The 27042-nt window shown below is 42.7% G+C and overlaps 1 protein-coding gene and 1 long non-coding RNA gene across 2 annotated transcripts in view; both read left to right on the top strand.

Annotated features, from left to right (window-relative positions):
• The window catches only part of LOC119374614 (saccharopine dehydrogenase-like oxidoreductase), a 199011-nt gene that overhangs the window by 151167 nt on the left and 20802 nt on the right, over positions 1–27042 (top strand). The window lies entirely within an intron of this gene.
• On the top strand, positions 14834–18690 carry LOC125756287 (uncharacterized). The gene is made up of 3 exons (XR_007414330.1): positions 14834–14937; positions 16039–16340; positions 18564–18690. It is a non-coding gene; the product is annotated as an uncharacterized LOC125756287 (long non-coding RNA).

Genomic DNA, 27042 nt, shown 5'->3' with positions numbered 1-27042 from the left:
TTAGAAATCACCTTAAACTGAAACCCTACACCCTTCGGCTATTGAATTTAGGCCTTTCTATGGATACCACTCTAGTTATTAGTCAAAATGTACTTTTGGGCTAGTTGGTTCATAATCTGGTCTGTTGAAATTTTCGCCGGCGCTGTTCTACTAGGATCCAACTCTAGTTATTTAACACTGTCATCGTCCTGAGCCTTGCTCCTCAGCATTAAACCATTTCCTTGTATGTTCTTTGATAGTGAAAAGGCACTGCAGGTGTACTTGCTTCAATTAATTAACTGCTAGTGGATAAACTTTTTGAAGCAACTGACATTGGGAAGTACAATTATCACTGAGAGGTTGCTGTGGTCAAGGAATGTTCAACTTTTGCTGCTTGTCTGCTGTATAAAGTTCTTTATGAATGAAACTCAGTTGTATCTGTGAATGTCTGCACAGGGCAAAGTTTAAAATTTTGTGCTATTTCTCCCTACTTTCATTGTTGTGCACATGAGATAGCTATAATACCGTAATTTTTCATACAGGTCTACAACATAAAACTAAATATGTCAGTAATAAATCAGATTCTCCAATTTATATTAAGCTGAAGTATAGCACTCAGGGGCGTAGCCAGAAATTTTTTTCGGGGGGGGGGGGGGGGGGTTCAACCATACTTCATGTATGTTCGTGCGTGCGTTTGTATGTGTGCGTGCATATATACGCAAGCAAAACTGAAAAATTTCGGGGGGGGGGGGTTGAACCCCCCACCCCCCCCCCTTGGCTACGCCCCTGATAGCACTGCTGTATGACATGAAACATCACAGTCTTTCAAGTGCTTTTCTTGAAGTGTTGGGGCTGTTCCCTTTAACTAAAATATTGAAACTTCTGTGGATGCGCACTGCTCAAAGTAAGACATCTAAACAGTTCTTAAAGCTTGATGTTTGAAGACTCAATGGTGCATCTAGACCTGTGCGCTGCTGCGCCACACCGCCGCTGAAATCCCAAGAGCGATCACAACAATGACATGAAGTAATTGCACTGCGCTGCCATTTGTCTTTTCTTTCAAACCGAACGGGGTATCCAACCCTGCGGCATTCTCCAGCATTAAATGGCAATATCTCAACTCGTTGGATAGTACCTTTTCTTGGAGCCTTGGACCTATTACACTATGCATAAATAAATAAAATAAATAAGTAAATATATCGATGCATTTGTACTCTTTGTTCCTATTAATTTTTACTCGTGTAAACGATAAATTAATACAGAAGTAGACGATGAACTGGGTGCTGGGTTATTTGATTCTTCACACGGACGAATTCACAGCGGAGACGATCGATGCAGCTGGCCAGCAAAAACGCAAACCCGCTTCCACGGTTTTTGCATATTTGTTTATTGCGATAGCAGTTTTATGGACCCTCCATGGGTTTTTGCCGTGGGCGTCGCCGTCATGTTCTGTAAGAAGTCCAAATCGATAACATCGCTCCGCGCATCATATGTTCTACTCATGAGTAAAAGCTAGTGAGCGCTGGCGACAACGCAGCTTAAGCAGAGATGAGAGGAACCGCGGCCACCTCGGTCGCACAGAGGTAGCATGTGCGATAACATATTACCTCGCGTGCGAGGCCTGCCGTCGACTGCTCTTCAAGCAGAGAGAAAACGCCCTGCCTGTTTTTTGTTGGGCGAAGGAGCATGAACGAACACCGGGGAAGGGCCCGGGGGCGATATATCTCGGCAGAAATCAGCAAAAAATGCTGTAGTTTCAATGCTTCGTGTTGAGATGACAGAATGCACGAAAACCTTCTCTATCGGCGTTTTATAGTCGTTGCTCTTAATTACTTTGTATAACATTATGATTTGTTGCTATTGCATCATTATATTGCCATTTCGGCGAAACTGTCATTTGTTTTCTAAATGCAAGGGACTACTTCCCCCAATCTCTGTAATCTATAACCTCACTCCCTCTCTTCCACGCCACGCCACCGCCGATCCGGTGCACTTCGCGCCGTTTACACGCCGCTGCTGTTGGTGGAAACACTGGTGCACCGCCTTCGGTGATTTCTGACCGGCGCACAGGTCTCCACGAATGTGCATCACTCTTACTCAAGCTCCTCTTATAAATTACCGCAGAGTTATTTATTCTCATAAATGGAGCTGATAATTTTCGCCATATCTAACTTGCATATTTAAGATTACATTCCTTATTTCTACAGAGTAGTATTGTCACTCGCCCCCAGAGAACAGTTGTCAGTGCAAACCTTGAAGTGCCATATTATTAAAATTTACTCATATATGTATTGCATACCATATATGTGTCCATACAAGTCACAAGCCAACTATCACTCAAGTTCTTCACCAGCTCACAAAGGCATATGCGTATTTCAAAGACCATTGATCTCAATGATTACCGAAAGTGATTGTGCTGCTGTGACATCAAGCATGAAGTGCTTTCTAAAATTTCTTTTCAACTTTTTGTAAGCTAAAAAGCTACAACACATATTTTTAGAAAAATTAATAATTGTTAAAATTAAAATTTTTATGGTAATGATAGTCATGACAATTTAGATCATAAAATTAAGAAGCACGTAGGGCATGCAAGTGAGGCTATCATCCAAAACTCATACACACAAAAAAAATTTTTTCAGGACATAGTCGTGGAATTGCCTTTTTTATTTATTTATGCCGAATTCAAGGTTACTTGTGCATTGACAGCTTACCCATGAAAAGTCATGAGGTGCACTGATGCTGCAGTTGACATTTGCAGTGATGTACAGTAACTTACATTTGTGTTTTAAAATGAAAAAAATATTTTTGCATTTCTCATGTGCTTCTGCCCCACAAAAAATTTAAAATTACATTCTGTCTGTGTTATTCAGCAAGATAACTTTCTGCAGGCTACTTATTCAGAAAATAATGTAAACCACTATACTAAATGCATGCACCTTGCTTATGAACTAAGTGGTTGCAGAAAAATTGAACCAGTTTTGATGCCTACTGGCCCAGTGAACTGTGTAAATAATGTAGACCAGAAAATTATTATTGTTGTGGTATTTTGTTGACAAAAAGCATCCAATTAAACATGTCACAACTTAGATATTCTAGGTATAAAAATATGTTAAAGCACTTAAAAGGAACCTAAAGGCAAACGTTAAGTCAACATGAACATACTATTAACATACCATTCAAGAAATAGTGCAGTGTTTGTTTCGGGCTAAGAAAATGTCTAGTTCGAACAAAAATTATATTTAGTGGTCAGCATGACACTACAAATATTCAAACCACCATGCCAACTAGGTCCTGTTGACATTTTCTCCCTTTTGGCAGACAGTCCAGCTGGCGGCGTGAAAGGCAGAAGCAGGTGAGGGAGAAGGAGGGTTTAGCTATTGTTGTGAGCAGACACCACTGTCAGCAGCTGTGGAGAAACTTCTATGGCACGGTAGGTAGAGTTGAGTTGAGGGAGCCGGTCACTGACCGACACTTTTTGCGGTGATTGAAGCTATAGCCATGGATCTCATCGGTTCTTACTTCAAAGAATGAAACAGAAGGAAGCAAGCAGCATTTTATTCCAGGTTTTAATGCATTGAAGTGATCTTTTTTACTATTGGCAGTTTGAGTATCAGTGACTTTTTCTGGGACTCGACTATGTCGCCGCACACAGAGTTAGTAGAATATCCCGCTGGTGGTGCAAGCCTTGTCGTACATTTACTTAATTTCTTGGTGAACAAAGCCCTGGTGCAGATAATACTGACGTTTAGGCATTCGTAAACTTTCACCCATCATTCGAACAAAAAACGTTGTTGGCCTTTAGTATCCCTTTAAGAAAAAAAGTTCTGTTTCTCTGTGACTGAGTGCCCGAGTTCATTTGCTAAGTTGTACTACGTAGACGCACATACTTAAGTAAAATTAAAGGTAATGCAGGCAGCTGACCATAACTTACATTGCTGTTCCCAGCTGTAAATAAGTTTCATATTACCATGTTAGGTTTTCTAAATGTATCACTCTTTTTATACAAACATCACAGTAAACACATTATTAATATTCAGCACATTTCCTAAAGATCAACTTCATTCCCAGTAAAAGTCCTAATGTTTGCTATGACAGCGTTCAATTCCACTAGCCCGGCTACAGTTTGATGCAGCAGCTGTTTAGCATGGCCTGTATTAGTTTCATACTGCTCAAGTCTGTCGACGGAGCATGACCGCTAGAGAACGCGTTCTCAGATGGCGGATTGAGAAACGTTTCATGATGTGAGGTTGCCTAAAGCTGCTTCATTTTATGGTACGTACATTTATGCCCGCGGACCAACAGGCATATAATCATGGTTCATAGTAGTAATAACCATATTTTTGCTGCTGTTTGCAGTCATTGCTTTATACACATCACCTGAATTTAAGTCATTGCTCGTACTTAATGACATTGTGATGAGTGAGTGACATCAGTGCGGTGTTCATGGTGCTGTCCACGAGCCATGAGAACCTAACAAGGGCCTGCCGCCAGCCACCAAGTCCTGTTCCTAAACCACCCATGGGAGGCTGACTTAGCTGTTGAGGTTTGCAAGCGGGTTCGTGCTATGCTACTAGCCACCAGCCACGAGACCATAACAATTAAGGGCCTACTGCCAGCCACCATGGTGCATATGTGCAGATCTCTCGGCTCACATTTGAAGGTCACCTACCCGCTAGCATGACAGAAGGCACCTCTGTCCATGACTTCTGGGTGGACTTGGCTTCATGTCTGCTTCACAAGTGTCACCCACCACCGACAAATCCACCTGCCAAGAGTGAGTCCGCTGCTGTGGTTGATGCCAGCATCAAAACTAACAAAGACTGTTTTTGTTTCGAACGTTCAATGGAACTTCATTTAATTACCAAGCCTTGCTTGTCTTAGTAGTTTGGTAACATGTGTGATTTCACTGTGGTTGTTTTCCTTACTTTTTTCTTCATTCCTTTTGTTCTAAATGTTCCACTTTTCTGTGTGAAAAACTGCCTCCTCCTTTCCTGATCTGAGGCCCTGCCTCAATCAAACCAGCTAACCTGCATTACAGACATTCAGCTCCATTTAAGTTTGCGCGAATAAACTGTATAAATCACACACTATACACTTATTTTGTAGTTAGGGATGCTAAAAACAAGCTGAAGTAATAAATTAGCACTCTAAAATATGCAAAGAAATATACGATTGCTGAACAGGATTAGTGCGGTAGTGATTCCACCCGTGCACCGTCGTGTGCTAAGCGGTATATTCACAGTGCCATCCTGATAAAATCAATGCAAATTGCATCAAATAGAGTCTCGGATGTCATAGAGACACGCTGCACACATCCCAGAAAGGGAATGGGTAATTATTTCAACCGCTATTTCTTTCTTTGCCTTTTTCTCCCTTTTCTTTCCTATTTTTTTTTCTCTTTAGCTGTCTTGCTGTGTCTTGGTTTCTCTATATGTCTCAGTGTAGTCGGTCTCTCACCTTCTATGTTTTCACCTATTTCTTCTATCTGTTACTTCTTTCACTCCCCCCCCCCTCTCTCTCTGTTGTCGGTCTCTCGCCTAATACCTGTTTCTCTGTTGCTTTGAAACTCTTTCTCCGTCTGTTTCTTTCGGTGCATTTCTGTCTTTTTCTCTCTCTCTATTCCCTTGCTTATCTCTATTTTTTTTCTCTTTATCTTTTTTTTCTATGTCTTTTGTTGTCTCCCTCTCTCTGTGCAGTTGGTTTTGTCGCCTTCTATCTTTTTTTTTCTCTGTTGCTTTTCTTTCTGTCTATTTCTCAGTTTCTATGTTCTCTCTCTCTCTATGTGTAGTCGCTTTCTCGCCTTCTAACTTTTTTCTCTGTCTCTTCCCTTTCTGTCTATTTGTCTGTTTCTATTTTTTCTCTCCCTCTGTACTCGTTCTCCCATCTTCATTTTCTTCCTGGTAACCCTCATGCCTCTCTCCTTCTCACCCTCACTTCCCTTTCTAATAACCTTGCTGAGCTGCATATACTATTCAAGGCTATGCTCTCCTCTGCAAGCGGGCCTGGATAGCCGAGTGGTTATGGTGCTCGCCTTCAAATAGTTAGTTCACTGGTTCGAATCGCGCCTCGACAAAATTTCTTTTTTCGCCAAGAATTTTTTGTTCTCTTTCCTTCTATTTTTTTCTGTTTATTTCCTCTCTCTCTCTCTGTGCTATGGTTCTCTCGCTCATGAAGTTATTGCATCAGTTTGCCGGACAAATCGGCACGCGTCTTCTGGTAAAAAAGCAGAAGAGGAAGAAGGCGACGGCAACGACGAAGATGGCACGTGCTGGTTCATGGTGATGATCATTTTCTATCTACGGCACACGGCCAACCTCGACTTTAACAGCTGTGCTGTAAAAGGGTGGTTCGTCGTAGGTGGGGCCCATCTTCCAAAGCCACACTGGCCCAGGGTTGCCAGTTAGCTTCCCAGTATAGTCAGTCAAATAGTTGTGCCTCCCCAAACTACCTATATTGTGCGCACATAATGGACGACAATGAAGGCGTGGCTAAGCTTGTTGCTGACCTATCACCAGCCTTGCTGCAATTGTTTTAAACATACGAGGGCTATGTTTGTTTTCAAGTTCTAATTCGTTCAAGGTGAAAACCACAGCGAAATTAAAGACGCTTATGTTTGGAACATGTAGAAACACTTTCCAGTTGCCCCTGTTCATAGTCGCCACTGCAACTGAGGCATTTATTGTGGCGTTGTGCCAGCGTTCTTTATGGCCCCCACATTGAAGACAGCCACCTTTCAGCCAATTCTGTATGCCGCTCACTGTTGTCTACACATCCTGCTTCAATGTTCCTGCACTGTTGCTAACACTTTGCTGTCACTCATGAAGGCTTTACCATACACAATACTCATTCAACGATGAATTTTGGCTGTATTGCTGCATGCAGAAATCAAATGACACCACGCACTTCACACATAGTGGGAGACTTAATTGTTCGAGGCATGTTTGTGTGCCCAGTGTGTGCTCGGAATTCACAACTGCTACCTCGCAAGATCGGAGGACATACGAGAGGTGCTGTGCAACACGTCTGCACACAACGTCAGACTTTCACTATGGCTTTAATCGATTAAAAAACTGATAGGCCCTCAAAAAAAACAAGAAAAGAGAAGAAGAAAGAAAAGAGCGCCGCTTTCAAATGCAAGGCAGGGTCACTGCAGAGTTGTTGAGCTTTTATCCTCTAAGCTCTCTCTTTCCCAACCCTTTCGTTGTTCTCTCTTTTTCTATCTTTTTTCTTTGTGACTTTGCAGTGCTTGCTCTCTCTCTGTTTATTTCTTTCTTTGTCTTTCTATCGTTTTCTCTCTTTCTTTCCTTTCTTGCTCGCTCTGTGCAGTCATCCCCTCACCTTCTATCCTTTTTTCTCTTCCCTTTCTCTCAATCTCTTTCTCTTCTTCCTATTTCTTTCTATTTCCATCACTCTCTGTCCTCGTTCTCCCCTCCTCCTTTCCTTTCTCCTTACACTCACATCTCTGCTCCTCATCCTCAGTTCCCTTTCCCACCCCCTTGCTATACTATATACTATACAAGGCTATGTTATGCTCTGCTAACGTGACTGGATAGCCGAGTGGTGACAACGCTTTCCTTCTATTCGTTGGTCCGCAGGTTTGAGTCTTCCCTCGCCAAGAAATATTTTTGCCGAGAATTTCTCTCTTTTTCTTTCTTTCTCTCTGTTTGTCTCTTTCTTTCTCTCTATACTCGTTCTCTCGCCCATACGAGTTATGGCACCCTGTGCTGCAGAAATAGGTGCGCCTGTTCTGGAGCGAAGCAGAAGAGGAAGAAGACGGCGAAGAGAGCGTGTGCTGGTTCATGATGATAATGTTCTATCTACGACATATGGTAAACCTCAAGCATAACAGCTCTATTGTAACTTTACTCTGCTGTAAAAGAAAAATAGCTTTCGAGCAGATACTTTACTATGCCCTAGCCAAAGGCGAGGGCATAGTAAAGTATTTGCTTGACCTATCTGCATAGTAAAGTACCTAAAGTAACATAGTTATCTGCGTAGTAAAGTGTCTGCACAGCGTGGCATAAACTTTACTGTGAGTAAAGTTTATGCCACGCTATGATAAATGTCTCAGTTGGAGTGACGACAGTTTAGAGGTACCTGGAAAGTATGTGTAAGTGTTCCAAATAAAACAGTTGTGAATTTCATTTTGGTTGAAATTTTGCGACCAAGTGGGCTTTGAAAAAAAAAAAAGGTCGCCCTCATACTTAAGGTTAAAAAGCACATATAGTTGTGATGAATTAGCAGTGCAGTCTACACTGAGCCATAGGGGTATGTTATATGTTGTGCTTACTGGTTTGCGTGTACCGCTAGCTATCTCCTTAATATTGGCATAAAGGGAAAGTAAAAATATGCACGTTCACCTGCTTTTTTAAGGTGCAAGCCTTTATGTCTCATGTGGAGGCTGCACCGACAAAATGGCGGCAGAAAACACGGTACAAAAATATGGCACAGATACAGAAAATAATGGTACTAGAAAAAAACAAAAACTGGCAAACTCAAAATGTCCTGAAGTAGAACTGCTGCAACCAAAGCCGTGTCTGAGAACACAAGGTGCCCAACCAAATGGGGACAGTCGGGGTGGCTGGCGACGTGTCGTATGATGCGCCGTCGCTCCTAACTCATTTCTTGTTCACTTGGTATGAACAAAAATTGGCATAGAAAGGTAAGAATGTATGACTGATTGAATGTTAACTTTTACAGCCTATGCCAAATTACATTCGCTATGATGTTGGAATTCCTAGGTAAAACGCATCCACAGGAATTCTTTGCTTATTACGCAGTAAAAGGAATTGATGCTGAGAAGTGGTGCATGCACCACGTTTGAAAGGCATTTCAGACATGCACTCTGTCATGGCAGAACCTGGCGCAAATAACACCAGAAGCTGTCGGCCACTGTTTGCAACATGTGTTGTGTATAAGACTCCATCGGCAACAAATATGATAAAAAATATTTCATCGCCTTTTCCCTGTTGCCATTGCATGATTAGACACTCTGAATTGTAAGCTGAATTGTAAGCTTTCCATTGCAATAAAAAAACAAGTACGTTATAATTTGGTTGCCTGTCCATTTAAGGTATAGATAAGAACTCCTAGAAATTTTAAAAACAGAAATACAGCATCTCTAGGAAATAATCATGCCCTTCGAATCCACAGAACTCTTAAGAAAGGGTAAGTGGCCATTGTATAGCTGGTAAAATCACTTTCCTAGATCGAAGTAGCCAGCTGCACTACATAAGCTCTCATGTTGAGTGCTTATAATCTACCAGCAGGGATGAAATTTGTCATACTTTTACACAAGTTTTCTGTTTATTTTGGTGTACTTAACATTTTGAAACATTCGTAAGCTATTAACAAAATATTCAGTTTTACGCATAATGGATACTGAACCGAATACGACAGTATTCAATTCGATGTGTTATATCATTGAATATTTGCACACCCATAGAATATTTGCAGTGTCGGAATTTTCCTGGTGCATATAATTCTCCATGTTGGCTTTACGTGTTTCCTAGAGAAAGCTTTTGTTCCATGTTTTGGAATAGAAGAGCGAAAACTCGTTGATGTGCTACATCGACAAGTTTTCTAGGGTAGCTGTTTTCACTCACATTGACAAGTTTTCACTCTTCTATTTCAAAACATGTCTCACAAACTAGCCCAACAGTTCACGCTTCTGTGCCATGATCATAAACTATTTTAACCAAGCCTTCATAGAGAGTGTTGTACTGTACTACATTTGCTTATTGCAAAGCAACTGTATGGTTCACATATATTCATGCTCGACAAGCACAGTTGTGTAGCTAGGTGAATAATATAATGACCCATCTGGCCTATGACCAATGGGAGGGTGGAGGGTGGAAGAGGGGGGGGGGGGAGTTCTTAGGAGTGTACTTACAGGCTGTTAAGAGTGGACAGGCAAATCTGTCTTATTGTTGCATGAGTGGCAGAGCATGTCAGTTGAGAATAAATATGAGGTAAGGATTCGCGGCAGGGGTGGTGAGAGAATGGCATGTGAACTGTTGGAAGCATTTCATGATGGGGAAGGAGTGATGTGTGTATTAGTGACCCATCTGTTGAAACTCGGAAAGGCAGAAAAGTTTCTTCAGCATTCTCTTGTGATGGTTGTTAATGTTAAATGGCTGTGACGTTGCACCTTGCCATACTGCGCATGTGTCTGTTCAAGAGCTGTGTGAATAGCAAAATTTGGGGTGGGAAGCGAATTCGAATATTAAAGTGTGAGTGCGAATCGAATCGAATCGAATATTTTTCGAATATTTCTCGAATATTTCTGGAATATTTTTCGAATGCTTCGAAGTGAAATCGCAGAAAAAAGGTTAGAGAGGATTCGTAAGCATATTCTTACGAGATATCAACATGAAAGTGTTTCTTTTTGCTAGGCTGATGAAGGACTGGTCGGATGGTGTTTCATAGTTGTCTTATCAAGGCTGAGGCAATGTAGAGGCCGAATTCTATTTATGAACATGATTTGGTGCATTCAAAGTGTTGCCGACAACACTTTACACATGATAGACAAAGATGTCATTTCCTCAGCCTCTCCTCCTCTTTCAACTCCTGTGGAAGCCCAACTGATGTGGCGGACAAGGGCGTGCTCCTTTCAAGTCTGGAGTTCCAAATCTGCCTTGTAGACGTCGATATATAAGAACATCTGAAATTTTGGATGCTAAAAAGCTTCGGCGTCCGATTTTTCGGACTTCCTGCCCAAATTTCAGGCCCAAAACAGCAATTATTGAGCCTCCAACTTTGCCAGATCTTTCATCTTCATGTTGGAACCAGCGTTTTCTTGAGTTAATACATTTGCGACCGTAACGGAGCTTGAAAGGAAGCTTTGCCGCAGTACGAGAGTGTATTGAGGTGAAGCATGTTGAAAATCTAGCGACCACTTCAAATCGGACGTTGACTAATTGTGTCTTGACAAAGTTCGATTGTAACGAAACTTGAAAAACAGCTTTGCCGCAATACCGGTGTGTGATGAGGTGAAGAATATTCAAAATCTTGGGACCACTTCATTCGGGAGTTGACTGTCTCTTGGCAATGTTCGACCGTAACGGAGCTTGAAAGGCAGCTTTGCCGCATAATGAGAGTGTAATGAGGTGAAGCATATTAAAATTTAAAGGGGTCACTTTCAATCGGACGTTGATTGTATTTGTTTTTGGGAAGTTCGAATAGGTTCGAATAGTAAAATTCCAGTGCGAATCGAATCGAATAGCAAACACTATTGGAAAAATATTCGAAATTTCGAATATTCGCACACCCCTAGTCTGCTCCCTTACATTAATTCTTACAAAAGCTGGCAAAGCCACAAATAAAGATTGATGGAAGTTAACACATATCCTGTGTTTCTTGTCGTGAGTGGTCACTTCTGCATTTTATTACCTCCCTGAAGATATGCACGTACATCTTGCCGAGTTATAAGCTTTGTTGAACTATTTATTGTATGTGGCATCGTTGACACAAGATGACAACAGGGCATATGCTAAAGCTCCTGTAGGATCACAGGCCGAAGGTAACAAGCAGCTTACCTTTGTTAGCACAAAAAGCGCTGACATTTAGGATATCACTGTTCGCATATGTTGTAAGTGCTTCAGTGGAGTCTTGTGAGATTAAAATGTGGTGCTCCCACAAAGATTTTTTTCTTTTTGTACTGTCACCAACCTGGAAAACTATGTAGACGATAGGTAAAAGAGATCAGGGTTAGGCAGAATGATGTGATGCCTGACACTGCAAATGAATGCAAGAGTACTTAATTACCATTGTATTGCAAGTGGAATATTATATTCAATATGAACCTCAGCTTGCTTTGCCATGGTGTTCCTGTGGTTGTACACCTTCTTACCACCGTGGCAGGATTGCGAGAACTAACGTCTCTGTCAAAATCTTGTGCAGGTGTGTGACACAAGCAGTCACTGTTTACAACTTCAAGGTACCTCTTACCACCTGTGGCAGTATTGCCAGAACTAACGTCTGTGTCAAATTCTTGTGCAAGTGTGCAAGGGACAAAACAGAAGTGGTCACTGTTTACATCTTTAAAGTCCTAAACAAGCACACCAGACCATGAATGTACAGTGTCTGACAGCTCCAGTGGAATACACATCACGATGGCTGGAGCCATCCCTGTGTGGCACCAGCTAGCCTGTGACAAGCTGCATACTTTTGCTTGCGACAACTGTGTGGGAACAAAAAAGGGACACCGCACAAGGAAAGGCTTTTAGGCAATCTTAACGGCTTGCGGTGAGGGAATTCTGAAAAGGTCTGATGTGCCATCTTGCAATAAAGAAGCAACTTATATACCTAGTCTGTCTTGTGTTAGCAGGAGTCTGATAAACGTAGACAGTACAAGTTCGTGGCTGGGGAAGGATGATGGTGAGGAGATGCCCTCTTGAAACGTTAACCTGCACCCTCCTCCCATCCCCTTCTTGGTGCACTGGAAGTTTTGCCCTCTAGGTATTAGTTTCTTCAGTGGTGCTCCTGAACGGCTTGTGATTGAGCTTGCTCTTACTACCTGCTTTACCCAAGTACCAATTCTGGTGTTGGATTTTTCTTGCTCCGTAGCAATTTTGAATAGAAAAAGAGGCTTCAAACATTACGCAAACGAACAGAGCGTTAAATGATTACCATGGATATTCTGTACACAGACCTCCCCTATACAATTCACTAAAGAGTCCCAAATCATATGCCTGATTAAAGTGTAAGAAAGCATGTAGTTTCTTGATGTTATTTTTTTTAAACAGTACAATAACTTTGCAAAAACCAGAGTGTCATCAGTGGTGCTTGATATACAGTGCATGAAGCCAGTGAATATAAACTGCAATGATGCCACCAGAAGCATTAGCAAAAGTAAATTCACCCTGATAGAAACCTCATTCTGCATTAAGACTGTCCAGGCATTATTAACAAAGTATATTCAATAATTTCATTACTTCTAATTGTCCCATTTGCATAATCCTATCTCATCCATACCATGCTGTGAATCCAATAATTATTGACCTACGAGGGGTATTATTAAAGTGGCCAGCTCATTTAAGATACCTGCTAGCCCCAGTGCTAGCCTCATTAAATTGGAGGCTTTAATAAGTACTGCGTTGTGTTAATTCCTTCAAGAAATTTTTAGCATCCCCTTGATAGCTATTTTTTGAAGATTTGATGATGCATCTCCCTATCTGATAACAGGCACTTGCCTAATTACCACCCCTTATTTCCAAGAAGCAGCCCCCGTAAGATGCTTCAACGCATGCTATAATCGCAGGTCACCATAAGTTTCCTGATACCACCTTGCTGTTAGTTCTGGCACAGCATAGTTTTCATAAATCATTTTCTTGCAAAGCTCAACTTGCTTCCTTGACCAACTGCACCCATAATTTTTGACCATGCTTCAATATCTATTTTTCTTGATTACTCGAAAGAACGCAATAATGTGAACCATAAGCTACTACTTTTCAGAGAAAATTAATGAAATATTGATGATCATCTCGTATACCTAGACTGAGTATATACTTCCTTAATAATCATTTTCATTTTGGAGCATATATATGTGAAGGCACGAAATCTGAAGTACCACTGGGGTCTGTCATAGGCATTTCGCACTTCTTTAAGGGTGCGATGCAACAATTTTGAATTAATCCTGCAATAAGTTAGCAGAATTACTGCCTTGCGAATCGCTTGCCACATTTAAAAAAAAGTAAATTGATATGGGCTCGTTACAGAGGCTGGAGTTGGTGGTGATGCTGGCCACCGCATCAGCACTAATTAATGAGACAGAGGACGGCGCGTGTACAATTAAGGCACACACACGCGCGCGCGTACTATGTATGCTTCACTGCAATACATTCCGTGCACTTCACCGCATGACACAACTGTGTTGCGGCAATGTTGACATTTAGAAAGAAGTTTAGGTGTTGTGAATGTAAGCTAGACAATGCTCCTTGCAATAAAATATCTATTTTATTTCCCTTTTCATTTGTACACAACTAGCTAAACAGACACTGCTTAGAAAAACGATTGTCATCATCGGCGACAGCATCGTTAAACAGCCACTCGGTCAATAACGTCGGGCGAACGCCTGTTCATATACCGTCGCTGCCAACTTGCGCATTCCATATCGGTCGCGCGCAGTTACGCAAGACAAATTCGCCCAAATGACGGTCCAACTGATAGCGATCGATCCTCGATCACGCAACACACGCACTTACCACACATCCACGCAAAATCGCATAACACATGGCTTTTATTTCATGTTCGCACAGCTCATTATCAATCGGCCAACACTTCGGGATATTGACGTTACCAACAAGTAACGTTGGGCGTTACCTAATATAAGCACCGCGGAGAAGGTCCCTCCGCTCATAAAAGCGTCTACTGAACACGACGACATCGCAGGAAGTAACAAAGGCACAACGACTTGCATATGAATCACCTTCTACTCTTACACAACGCGACCACATCGACCACGTCCCCACGGGCAGAGGCGGTTCTCGCTAACGCACACAGCTCACGGTCATAACCAACATCCACCACGGAGAACAAGCTACCATAGAGTTTTCACAAGTTAGTGAGAAACTCTACGGTAACCACACTACCTAAGCCGCCTAAAAAAATTTCCAGCCGAGCTACTTTGCCGCCACCTACTTATACGCTTCAAGCCAAGTCAAGCCAGTTTTAAGCGGCTATATGGGTGCGCCGAACGCTTTTGCCACATTTTGTCTCGTGCGCCCTGGGCGTACGAGACACTGCCTTGAATAGACCTTTTTCAAGCACTGCAGCGCCACAAGCGGCCGCGAAAGTGCTCATGGGAATTGTTGGTACGCTGCCGCGCGCTTGCATACGCTTGCCGCGCGCGCGCCTTCTGTTTGCGGGAGTTTGGTGGTCGTGTGCCTGTTCAGGACGCTGTTTTCCGACAAAAGCCGCGGCAAGACTTGTTCTCAGCGGAGTCCTCCGCTACCAAAGGTAAGAGCCAATCATTCACTGTGTTGATTGTGTCTACTTTATCGTTTCTGCTCGGTTTTGCCGCACGCTCGAACAGTGGGCTTTGGTTTGATTTGCTCGGACGTCCACGACCGATAACGCCCGGCCTTCTAGCGTATAATCGCAATACGCGTAACCGTACTGACGTTAAATTTCACCGCATGATTGCTGTAGCTCCACACGCCACTCAAACGTTTATATTGCCCTGTCGGCTCTCCGCAATCGAGGCGACGACATCGATACATTTCGGCCATATGAGCGTGCTTTCGATTCCGATCGAACCCGGCCAGCATCGTATTTATAGGTAGGGATCGGCTCTCCTTCGCTGTCTGTGCCAAGGTGTGACACGCGACCGAGAAATTTGATCTTGCAATGCTCGATCGCGGACGTAAGCGCGCTCACCTTGTGAGGCCCTTGGCCGAGTACATCGCGTGCAGTGCTCGCCGAATAACAGGTGGTCCGAATGTTTAGGGGAATGTCTATTCTGCGTCGAACTTGATATCGCACAAAATGGAAAGGTTGTAGGAGTGGGGTACCATGCATAGGGGTGTTATTGCCGATGTTGTGCTTGGCGCTACTGAATTTTTACCGACTTTCGCGTCTGGAACTTTATAAAACCAGACTACGACATGGCGTAAGCGACGCTCAAAACCCCAAAATCTCTCACTCTAGACAATCGCCGTGACGTCTGTGCAATATATTGCGCCGTGTAAATTCGCTGAAGGTATAAAGCTCGTATGCATTTGTTTCCTTGACAGTGCACCAATGTTTTTCTTGTTTTGAGAGTGCGTGATTAAGGAAATTCAAGTGAAGTCTTGCAGACCTGAAGCGTACTAGAATTTTCTATGCTGGCATAACCTGATATAAATCGTATCCTCTCCGAAAACTAATGGAGGCAGTACATTGACACCTCAGCTTGAGAAAAAATTCGATGGTAGTAAAGTTGTTCTAGGCAGAGGCTCACCTGTTTAAGCCTCTACTGAACAGTTCATGTCTCCATCCATCTTCCTGTGACCCCTTGATAAATACTGTCTCAAGAAGCTGATAATAAGCTGACTGTGCTTATGTGTGCTCTTTATGCAGAATGCCATCCACTAGAGGATATAGTGGGCAGACTTGCTGTGTTCCTGGCTGTGACAATAATACATTGAAGAACAGTGGACTGTCTTGGCACACATTTCCAAGTGATCCAGCCATGAAAAAAATATGGCTGGAAAGAATCAACAGAAAAGGCCATAGAGGGAAATACGCGCTTTGGAAACCAAAGGCCAGCAACAGGGTTTGTGGGGCTCATTTCAACATAACTGGACGAAGGGCGTATGGGGACACCGTACCGAGGTTTTTTCCGTCCAAAACCTACCCCCCATGGACAAGGCAACCAACCTGTAAGTATACCCATGTTCGTGCAATGTCACGAACTTAAACTGGTGCATGCATGTGAAAATTCTCAATAGATGCGTAGCAGCTCCTGGTTGAAAAGACACAAAGCAGTGGAAATGTCAGCATAATCTTCACACTGTGAAAGCAAGAGAGGATAATGTCGTGAAGTGAAACAAAAATTCTGGCGCTTTACGTGCGAGCATTTTGGTATGCTTATAAGGCACAGCAAAGTGCAAAACATTGAATTTCCTTGACCACCTGGGTCTTATTAACATGTACCAAAATGCACACGTGTTTTTGCTCATGGCATGTGGCGACTGAGGTGGGGATCTAATCTGTCACCTCAATCTTTGTTGTGGATAGCTATAGCCATTAACCTTGGCATAGTAACTGATTTCTACACAAGTTCACAAGAACAGAAAATGGATAAATAGAAGAGACGGTCATCCACCCTTGTGTACAATCAAGCTATAAAGGATGCCCGTTACTAGTGTCTGAGAATGCATCACTGGAAAAGGAAAAAAAATATTGCCAAGGTTTCAGCTTCAGAACCAGGAGCTTTATCTTACTGGAAACTGCTATAGCAGTTTTCTTTGTAGCTTATAGATACTAAACACGGATGATGATTGTTCCCTTTCGCAAACGTTCCTCCACTTTGTGGACATTCATGACTGATTTGCAACCATAAAGGTAAAGAAAGGTGCAGACAAGTGGATGGATAGCAAAGTGCCTTTCTATTCAGCGACTATTCTGCTATAATGGGGAGATAGTTTGAAGTTGCAGAGAATGTTATTGCTGTATCAGGTTATAACTTATAAACTAGGTACGTTTAAACATTGGAATTCAAGATTCAGTGAAAAAATTTATGGTTATAGCACGCAGTGCATTGAAAAGAATGTGGGCAGAAATAACATGACGGTGCGACAGAGACAACACAAGTGCTGTAATGTCACTAACAGTGTTTGTGTTGTCATGTTCTCTTCCACTGTGCCTGTGCTCACACGTCCCCACTCTTTCGGGATGAATACATACGAACTATGTCAATCGAACTTTCTATCAATCCATGTAAATAAGTGCTGGCTTTTAGACTTGAATGAACATTCAAGCATTACACAACACTAACTACAGCATAAACTTTGTGTGCTTGCAAGGAATGCTGTGACAAATTTTGAGAGAGAACAGATGACTTGAAGCTAATTTATTTGAATTTTGAAGTCTAGAAATGAAATGTGTCACCTTTCGTGGACTTGTCACAGTAACCATTAATGAAAATATCGAAGGGGAGTTTGAAAAGGTGTGATGTTGGAGATGTGTGTGGTGGATATGATTGGGACCACATTTAGTATGAAAACATTTCAGCGTCTGATGTGAAGGGATCTAAAAATGCTACAGTTTTCCACCTCCACATGCTTGCGTCCAGGCGGACACTCATGGTCATATCCTCCCAGTGCTGATAGCGATGAGGACATGTGCTGGCTGCTAGGAGACACAGCTGCGCATTTCCATAGAACTAGTGAGGCAAAGTGACATGTGAAATGTAGCATGTGGCACATCGGTTTGCTAATGTCAATGCTTTGGCACTACAAGTGATGTAGCTCAGAAGTAGAGTGGTGTACTGGGTGAGCTGGTATAGATACATAGCGATACTTAGCATGGTTGAAAACAGGACACAGAGTAGACAACACGGGACAGGCGCTGACTGAGAACTTAAGTTCATTGAAAAGGAAGCCCGCTTTTTGTAGTTGGCAATAACGTCACAAGTTGACCAAAGATATACCCTCATGTGTACATCCTTGAACGTAACAAAATCAAAGCAACAATTTTAACTTTTATGAAAAACAAATCGAAAGTTGTCATCACCAAAGCTACCATCATCGATAGCTGCATACCGAAAGTTATCTTACAGGTTTTTTTTAAGGAGGTATGTGTACTCAGCCTTCGCAAATGCAACTAATTTGTCGTAATGCGCAGAATTTCTCCGACTTAAATAGAGTTCCTTTAGTCTACACTCCCTTAATTACGCTACAATAGTGCTTTACTATGAACACTGCTTTATTTGACCAATTACCTCTTGGATTGCATCATCTGAAGGTAACAGTCTTATATGAATGAAGCCATCTAGGAGAACCAATAGCTTTAACATGCAAAAAGGTGCTTTGCAACTATTTCACTGTGCTGTGCACCGCGACTGAAAAGCTTACTGCAACAATACTGTAAACTCTACCCAGGCTCTGCTAAGAGACGGAAGCACCAGAATGAGCCTACCAGTGCGCAAGTTTGTGAGGATCTACCTTCTCGGCCAGTGTTCCTGCCTGAAATGGATGTGGCTAGTGTGGTGACTGTGAGCTTGCCAGGTCTGCCAGCACCAGCAGTTGTCACTCCTGAGCCAAGTTGTGCAAAGGCTGAACATATCGGTAAGAGTTGGCTGATTCATGAGTTCATGCAAACTATAATATTGCTACCAAAACGGCTAAGTAAAGTATGTAATAGCATTGCCATGAAGATTGACCTTCTGGGATAAAAATAAGCTACTTTGAACTTGTTCAAGTTAACCATTGCAGCAGGTGCGGCGCCAGGATCTTTTTTTTTCAAGGGGGTGGGGGGGCACCCATGATAACGACTTCCTTCAGGGGGGCAGGGATGCGGGGAACTTGTACATTGTTTTTTTACTATGTTTGCTCTTAGAGGGGCAGATGAAGATTTTTGGGGTAGCTCCAAACCCCCCCCCCCCTCTCCCTGCTGGCGCCAGCCCTAGCCCAGAATTCCCTTCTTGTAAAGTCATACTGACACTACATTTAAGTAGTAGCCAAGGTGCAAAAGTATGCATCTATTATGGACATTGATCCCACAAATCTCCTCTGGTTATTAATATCCCTGCCTTTTTACGTTTCCTTTCTTGATTATTAATCTTTTGTCATGTTTTGTCACCCTGCCAGAAGGCTGTGGGTACAGAAATGTATAAAATGTTGAATGCAAGTGTACCAAATCACTATAAATGCTTTTAAATCTTGTTGCATTGCTGTAAGATAAAAATTGCCAGATGTGTCTAGCAGGACATTTTACTCTTTACTTGTGAGCTGAGCTGCTGTGTGCCATGCTTGATCCCTCAATAGAGCCATTTCCGCTACACCTTTTTTTATCCAATTTCTTTTGGTGCCTTCTCCGTGCTTATTTAGTTGCCACAGTACAAGCTGACATGGAGTGGTTCCCATTAAAAGTGTTTGTCATTGAAAATCACAATCCTCATTTCTTGGGGGTAATTGCCATATGTTAATGTTATGCATGAAATAACTGGAATTAAGATGAGTAACCATTTGCTTGTTGTTATTACCATGCAGATCACCCATACTGCATTGAAGAAACAAGTCCCCGCAAAGCTGTATCACGCCAAAAGCACGTTGTTGCACTTCTTCAGGAGTCAAGCAGCCAATTGCAAGTGAACGCTGAAAAGCTTCAGGAAGACAACAAATGTCTTAAAGAAAGAATCAAGGAGCTTGAGAAGATGCTTGCCCATGTACAAGCTCAAAGTTTGAAACCACAGCTGAGTGATGAGAGAAAAACACTGCACATTTTCGAAAATCCAAAAAAGTTACGCTTTTATACGGGTTTTCAGAATGCCCAGAGGTATATCCTCTTCTTCAGACTCTTAGATGCAGGTATACGCCCATACCTAGAAGCAACTGAGGAGAGCATGCCAAGCGTGATGCACATGCAGGACCAAATAATAATGGTCCTGATGAGATTGAGGCTCGGTCTCCTTGAGCAGGATCTGGCCCACAGATTTGAAATCAGTTTGAGTAGTGTTAGCCGCATTTGCATGTTTTGGATCGACTATATGGCAGCCTGCTTAGGTCAAGTTCCATGCTGGCCCACGCGGAAAAGGGTAAACGATTTTATGCCGCAGGTATTTAAAGACGTATACCCGAAGACCAGGGTCATCCTTGACTGCACGGAGATATACATAGAAACGCCAAGCGACTATGCTGTGCAAAGTGCGACATACTCATCCTACAAAGGCCACAATACCGCAAAGGGGCTGATTGGCATATCGCCAAACGGAATGGTCACATTTGTCGCTGACCTTGCACCAGGAAGGCTATCCGACAAAGAAATTACACGGCGCAGTGGCCTGTACAAACTGCTTCAAGAAGGGGATTCGGTAATGGCAGACCGTGGTTTCTTGATTGAAGAAGATCTTGCAGAAATAGGAGTGTCTCTTAATATTCCACCTTTTCTAAGAGGGAAATCTCAGCTATCCTTGTCAGAAGAGCAGGAAACTAGGAAAATTGCAAAAGTACGAATCCATGTTGAACGTGTGATTGGCCAGCTGAAGACATTTAGGGTGTTAAGACAGGTTTTTCCTAACACCATGTCACGGCAGCTGAATGCCGTGTGGAAAACTTGTGCTCTTGCATATAACTTCCTAAATGAGCCGTTAGTAGACCGCTGATTGCATAATTAATCGCAAAATATGCTCTGTTGAAGTCCTAACATTTCATTCAGTCAAGTTGGTATCAAACATAAAATGCTTTTAGCTCCTGCCGTTAGTGACCTTAAAGGGACTGATAACCGATTTTTTGGGCACCTATTTTCTTTAGCGCAACGGAAAGCTAACTGGTTAGATTGTCTAGCCACGGAATGGTAACGTGGAAAACGCCGCGAAACATTTTTAATCAGAATTTTTCTATCTGCGGCGAATATGAAGTCTTAAACACACTTGACAACACATGCTGCAAACAGTGAGCGCGAGAGCGGTTCAAGTTCGAGCGCAGCGGTTTACTGCGCATGCGTGCGCTCCACGCGCATGCACCGCAGCTAGACATGGTGACTAGCGGCAGCGAATGGCAGCGCCGCTTCTCACCGTACAATTCCTTTTACCTCGTAGGCAGCACAGAACAGAGCAGGGATAGATAATAATATACATACTCTAACTTTGAGGACCAATTATGGCGCGCATGACAGCATCAGACTACGTGACTACGTACAGCAATGTGACCGACTTCATAACCTAGCTTCAAGGCTCTTCCGCTAGGCTGCGCGACATACCGATTTTTGTTACGTTTAAGCGCGATTTAAAAGTATAAATCCTACTCACAACGCGAAAAGGATGCTGGAATCTGTCACTATATTTCATGATCTTTTCATTTCTACCAGGATCTGATCACACGTTCTGCCCACTTGTCGGTCCCTTTAAGCCAACATCAAGCAGCGTTATTGGGATGAGACAATCCGGGCACTCAAATGGGAATATCCAGGGATTGTTGGATTCAGTTTCACGTGAAGCAATCAGTGAGGAGCAGCCTATGTCGAGCCAAGCGTTACGGGGTGTATATACTCGCAGACAACTTTTCTTGGCAATGAAGGGAAGGCTACGGGGGCGGAGCTACTGCACATGTGCTGCTCCGCGAAGTAGTCCGGTTCGGCGCGCGTTTCGAATTTAGTTTTGGTTTGTGAACCTCCGTACCTCCTGTGACGGCCATTTGATTATTCGAGCGGCCGTCACAGGCTTAAACAGCCATTTGTAAGTGAAATTCGTCACAAGCTTCCTCGGCGAGTCGTCGGGAAAGCTGGAGGGTGACAAGCGCTCACCTGAAGACGAAGACGCCATTTTGACTGTGAGGTGCACATAAAAGGTGCGACGTTTTCACAGGTGCAAAAACGCGAAATGACGCTGTATAAAGCAAAACAAATATAAATATCTCCTTGGTGCGCACTGACCCTCTCTTCAAACAGCGCCCCGCAGAAAATAAAGCAATGTTGTTTTTTATTGTCACGCAGAAAACACGGACGCAATTGTGGGACTATAATCTTCAGCGGTAGCACACGCGTAGTTTGGCTCTCTAGCCTTCCCTTCATTGCCAAGAAAAGTTGTCCGCGAGTATAGACATTTTTATGTGAACTGAATAGTTGTGTGCACATATAGGCTCAACAGGTGCGGCAAATACACTGTTATGTAAAAGATAGGTTATCTGGCGTAATAGCAGCAGTCATGTTAGAGCAGAGCAGGCCCGTAGCCAGGGCCTGCTCTGCTAACCCTCGCCGAAAAAAATTCCTTGCTACAGGCCTGGAGCAGATATTTTCATTACCATAAAGTGCGTGTTAAAGTGCGATGATATGCATATTGAAAGTAGCTGAAAAACTTCAGCTACTTCCGATAGAAAAACACGTTTTGGTCAAAGTTTGAATGAAATCACCGCTTTCCCAGTTATTTCAGGAAAAAGTTAAATCAGGTTTGGTGACAGAGTTTGTTAAAGCGGGTTCATGACAATCCTAAATCGTATGAAAATTCCCTGCAAAATGGAGATTTTTTGTTGGACAGGAAACTTCGTAACATTGCTTTCAATTAGATTGAGTTTTAACTGCATATGTGCAAGTATTTATTTAATCAATCTCATTGTCATCTTATAAGTGTATTATTGTGTAGTGTAGTATTATAAGTGTAGTATTATAAGTGTAGTTGGTTGTACATATTGGGTAATCAGGCTTTTAACGCACTAGGACAGAGTAGTCTGTGTTCGTGGTGTCTAGTCCGTCCAACTATGTTAAAAGCACGATTATTAAAGAATATTTATCTATCTTATTACACGTCTTACTGCTTTGCACCTCATCGTTGTTGACTACAAATTGTGTAATTCTAGTCGTTTTTCACTCACCTGTGCCAATAATTTATGCTGTTTGTTAGTGTTCAGAAACATGTTAAGTATGCCCTTGTATTGTGTACTCCACCACTGTAGAGCAATGTACAGGTAATAAGCCTTTCAGGCAGACAATGTTCAGCCTTCAGCCTTGGTGTCTGAAACAAATTTTTAAAAAATAAAAAAAAGGTAACTTTTATGTTCAGTCTCGTATTACTCACTATACATACCTATGGCTATACATACCTATGGTGTGGTCAAGTGTGAGCCAATGTGAAAACAAGCAACACCTGTAAAATCCAAACTAACACCTGTATTTGGTGCCAACATAGGGTGGGAGACATATTGTTTGTTTCCTATGGTGCGAGCAACGCACACGCTTCCCAGTGAAAGCATCTTATTTTACTAAATGCAGACTACACTTTCTAGCGTACTGCTCGAATATCAGAACCTCGTCTCGTGTCTATTGCTGCTGATTACAAATGAATCCATGAATTATAGACCAGTCCTTCCATTGCTCATTATATGCATTAAAGCATTTGCTGGTACCTGCCACTGTAGTTTTGTGGGTAAGGTGTTTCGTTGCTAAGCTTGGAGAACAAGCTCGATTCCTGGCCATGGCAATGTTATTTTGATGGTAGTGAAGATAACAGAACACCTGTGCACCCCAAAAACATCTATGCCCCAGGTGGTTAGAATTAGTCCAAAGTCACCCTACACCGCATGCCTCACAACCTTGTTATTTTAGCACAGGAATTCTAAGAAACCCCTAGACTTCCCAGTACATTCTCTCATTCAGTGAAAGTCTATTGCCAACATGTCTTGTTACAGCAGTGACTCCAAAGTTGATTTATTGGCTGGAGGAGATATTGATTGTGGTGCTGTGGATGAGTGACTTTCAGCAAGATGGAAATGCCTTCAACTTAGTCTGGAATGCCCAGAAGGGTTCTCTGCACTGCTAAGCATGCATTAATGGCAAAGGTTGGCTTCAGAGGGACCAGAAAATAGAAAACAGTACAACACAAAAAAGTAAAAAAATATATATTATCACAGCTATGCATGAACATTCCATAAAGCAAGCTGCATGATTTCTTTGGTAACACAAGTGATTTCTCACCTTGGCAAGCTTTACGAGTGAACCGTAGATACAAATAGAAAAAATAAAAATATTGTAACGTTCAAATAATTTCACAATCCTAAAGCGTATCACATGAATATTGCTTTGGTGACAATGTCTAGCAGCTCATACAGCATAGCGAGGCTTACTTCAATACAGCATATGTAACATTGAAATGATTTAACACTACTAAAGCATATCACATGAATATTGCTTTGATAACAATAGTATATAGTATAACAATCACTATATTACCTTGTACACTTAAATATGTATTCCACTTAAAAAATTTACTTAAACACTTGCTTCTTTTAGTTCCCTGCCAGGAGTACAAAAAAAAACATTGCACATTCATTATTCACACAGTAACAACACAAGCTCTTTAGATATACACAACCCCATTAATTTGTCAGCTGCTGCCTGCTGCTATGTCGGCTCAGAAGTCACTGTGGTAGATTAAACACGGTGGCATAACAAAGGATGAGTCGGCCGGCTTTTGTAGCACAGGAAGTGGCTGGGTGAATAGTCCAACTTGCCTCTGCACCACACAACAGTGCTGTTGTGTAACCGTGATGTCTCCAAATCACAGCTGGAAATGTACCTGCCCAAACCACACCCTTGCAACTTCCCACTTTTTTTCTTTTTCATCCTCATGTCAGTTCTGTCATTCTTAGGCTGCTTGCTTTGTGTAACGCTTCATTTTATAAGCATCTCCTACAGAATGTAAACACGTGACAATAACTCCCCTTGAGAGTTTTCTTGAGTAGTCTCTGCTCTTCACTTCTGTTGCTGTCTGCCGTGGTGGTGTAGCAGTTACGGTGCTTGGCTGCTGACCCGAAGGTTGCGAGTTCGATCCCAGTCGTGGCAGTCGCATTTCAGGCGAAGGCAAAACAGTAGACGCTCATGTACTGTGCGATGTCTGTGCACGTACACCAGATGATCAAAATGTCCTGAGCCCTCCACTACCGCGTGGCTCTAATCGTATCATGGTTTTGCATGATAAAAACCCAAATATTATTATTTGCATTTTTTGCTAGAACATGTCACGTATCTTCAAACATATAGGTGCAGTTTATTAGCCACAGAGCAGCTGCTTTCTGCGGACACATCAGTTGAGCCTTGCGTGGCTGTGAGTGGGATAGTGCGTGCACTTCTTCACATGCTGCTGCTCTTACACGGCATCTACTACTACAGGTGGCATTATGCCCCCTTCCTCGGAAAAAGCATTGCATTGATGCTCGAGAATAGGCATAAGGAAAGAGAAAAAAATTCAATGTACACAAAGCAAAAGTTAAAAAAAAATGAAATGCTACATGTGCACAGGCAGTGAACGAGAAAGCACCTATTATAACAAATGGAAGCACAGACAAAAAGGACAAACTGTAAAAAAAAAAATTACATAATAAAAGGAAGCCTTGCAATAGAGTTCTCCATTTTAGTGCCCTGTTCCCACACTACATCATACATGTGTTTTCATCAGTTTCAAGATATTTCTTGTAAAAATTTGTCAGAATGATGAGCATATCTTCCCACACGTGTGCATCAAATTCAACACGCTCTATGTACAAGTCACTGCCGCTGTCGACTACCAGGTCGCACCACTGCATTCCAGTGATTCCCAGTTGCCCTTGAATCTGGTAAAAATACTTGTGGCTACGGCTGAGTTTCCCTGTTCGTAAGAACAGCGCTTTTTTTTGTTTGATGGCCTCTTCAACCGACAGCCCTTCCTCCATTGCTTTCGCAAGGGTCTTCACCTCCAAAAGGCCATACTCACTTTTGCTTCTGTCCCATGTGAGACCATCTGGCGAGGCACCTAAAAATGGGGCGCCAGGGTTCACGCAGAGTCCCACAGGAAGCACATCAACATTTCGCAGCTTCTTGTACTTTTCTATGGCCCTTGCCTCGTTTTCCATTCCAATCTTCATGTATTTTGTGGCAGGGATCGCTTTTGAACCTGTCACACAAGCAATAAATTTTTGTGTGATGGGAGCTTTGCGTACGACGATTTCGCCGAAGCGGGACGCCGTCACCCTTTTCTTTCTCTCTTCGTGCCACAGTGGTATATTGGCTTGGCCACGAGTCATCTCCTCTAGAGCCTGGGCTTGTTCTAGAGATAGTGAACAAGCGGTGAACTCATCAGGCTGACCTTGTAGCACAGTGAGGGGAAGCTTCACACGTTGCTGCTCCTCACGCACAGCCTCCGTAGGCGGCTCCTCATGCACAGCTTCTGGTCGCTCACACGGTCTCACTGGCCTGTAGTTCGTGTCTTCAATGACAGCAGCAAGCATTGGCGAGAGGTCTGATTCCTTGAGGCCTGTGCAAAGGTTCCTAAGTGTGCTCACTGCCAAAGTGAAAGTCTTTTTTTCAGCCGCGCCTTGCTTCTTCTGTCGTGGTGTTTTTCCCGGCTTGTGTTTGACAAACTCCAAATCTGAAAAATCCGTGGCCTCAAGCTTGCGCTTCAATCCACCACTGCGAGGACCCCAAGTCCTTGGCTTTGATGTGCAGGATAGAGTGTCCGACACAAAATGGTGGCCCATGCGCTTGATGTCGAGCAAATACCACAATAATGCAGCAACGTGCTTACAAACACCGCCTGCACCTGCTGCACACGAACAATGACCACCTGTGATTTGGCCATTTGAGGCAACTACACAAGTTGTGTCATGCAACTTATTCAGTGAAAAAGATGCCTCAATTTTTGCTTTTACAAATGTCATTTCACTGTTGTGGTGCAGTAAAACAGAGCAGACTTTGTCAGCTTTAAACATCCGGTAGCCTGATCCACTATGCTTCTCTGCTCCGAAGGCCTTTCCATGGTCTATAATGTTGGCCTCACAGAAGCTTGACGGGAATCCCTTCATTTGTTTAGTCCAAGGACCTTTCGGAAGGTTCCAGTCCTGCTGTTGAGCAAGGACCGACCTGAAAAATAAGCAACACATTAGAGATGAAAAGAAG

Source organism: Rhipicephalus sanguineus, chromosome 11 (genome assembly GCF_013339695.2).
Source record: "Rhipicephalus sanguineus isolate Rsan-2018 chromosome 11, BIME_Rsan_1.4, whole genome shotgun sequence".
Classification (NCBI taxonomy): domain Eukaryota; kingdom Metazoa; phylum Arthropoda; class Arachnida; order Ixodida; family Ixodidae; genus Rhipicephalus; species Rhipicephalus sanguineus.
The sequence above is the reverse complement of the archived record's forward strand: the minus strand, read 5'-3'. Positions and strand labels throughout refer to the sequence as shown.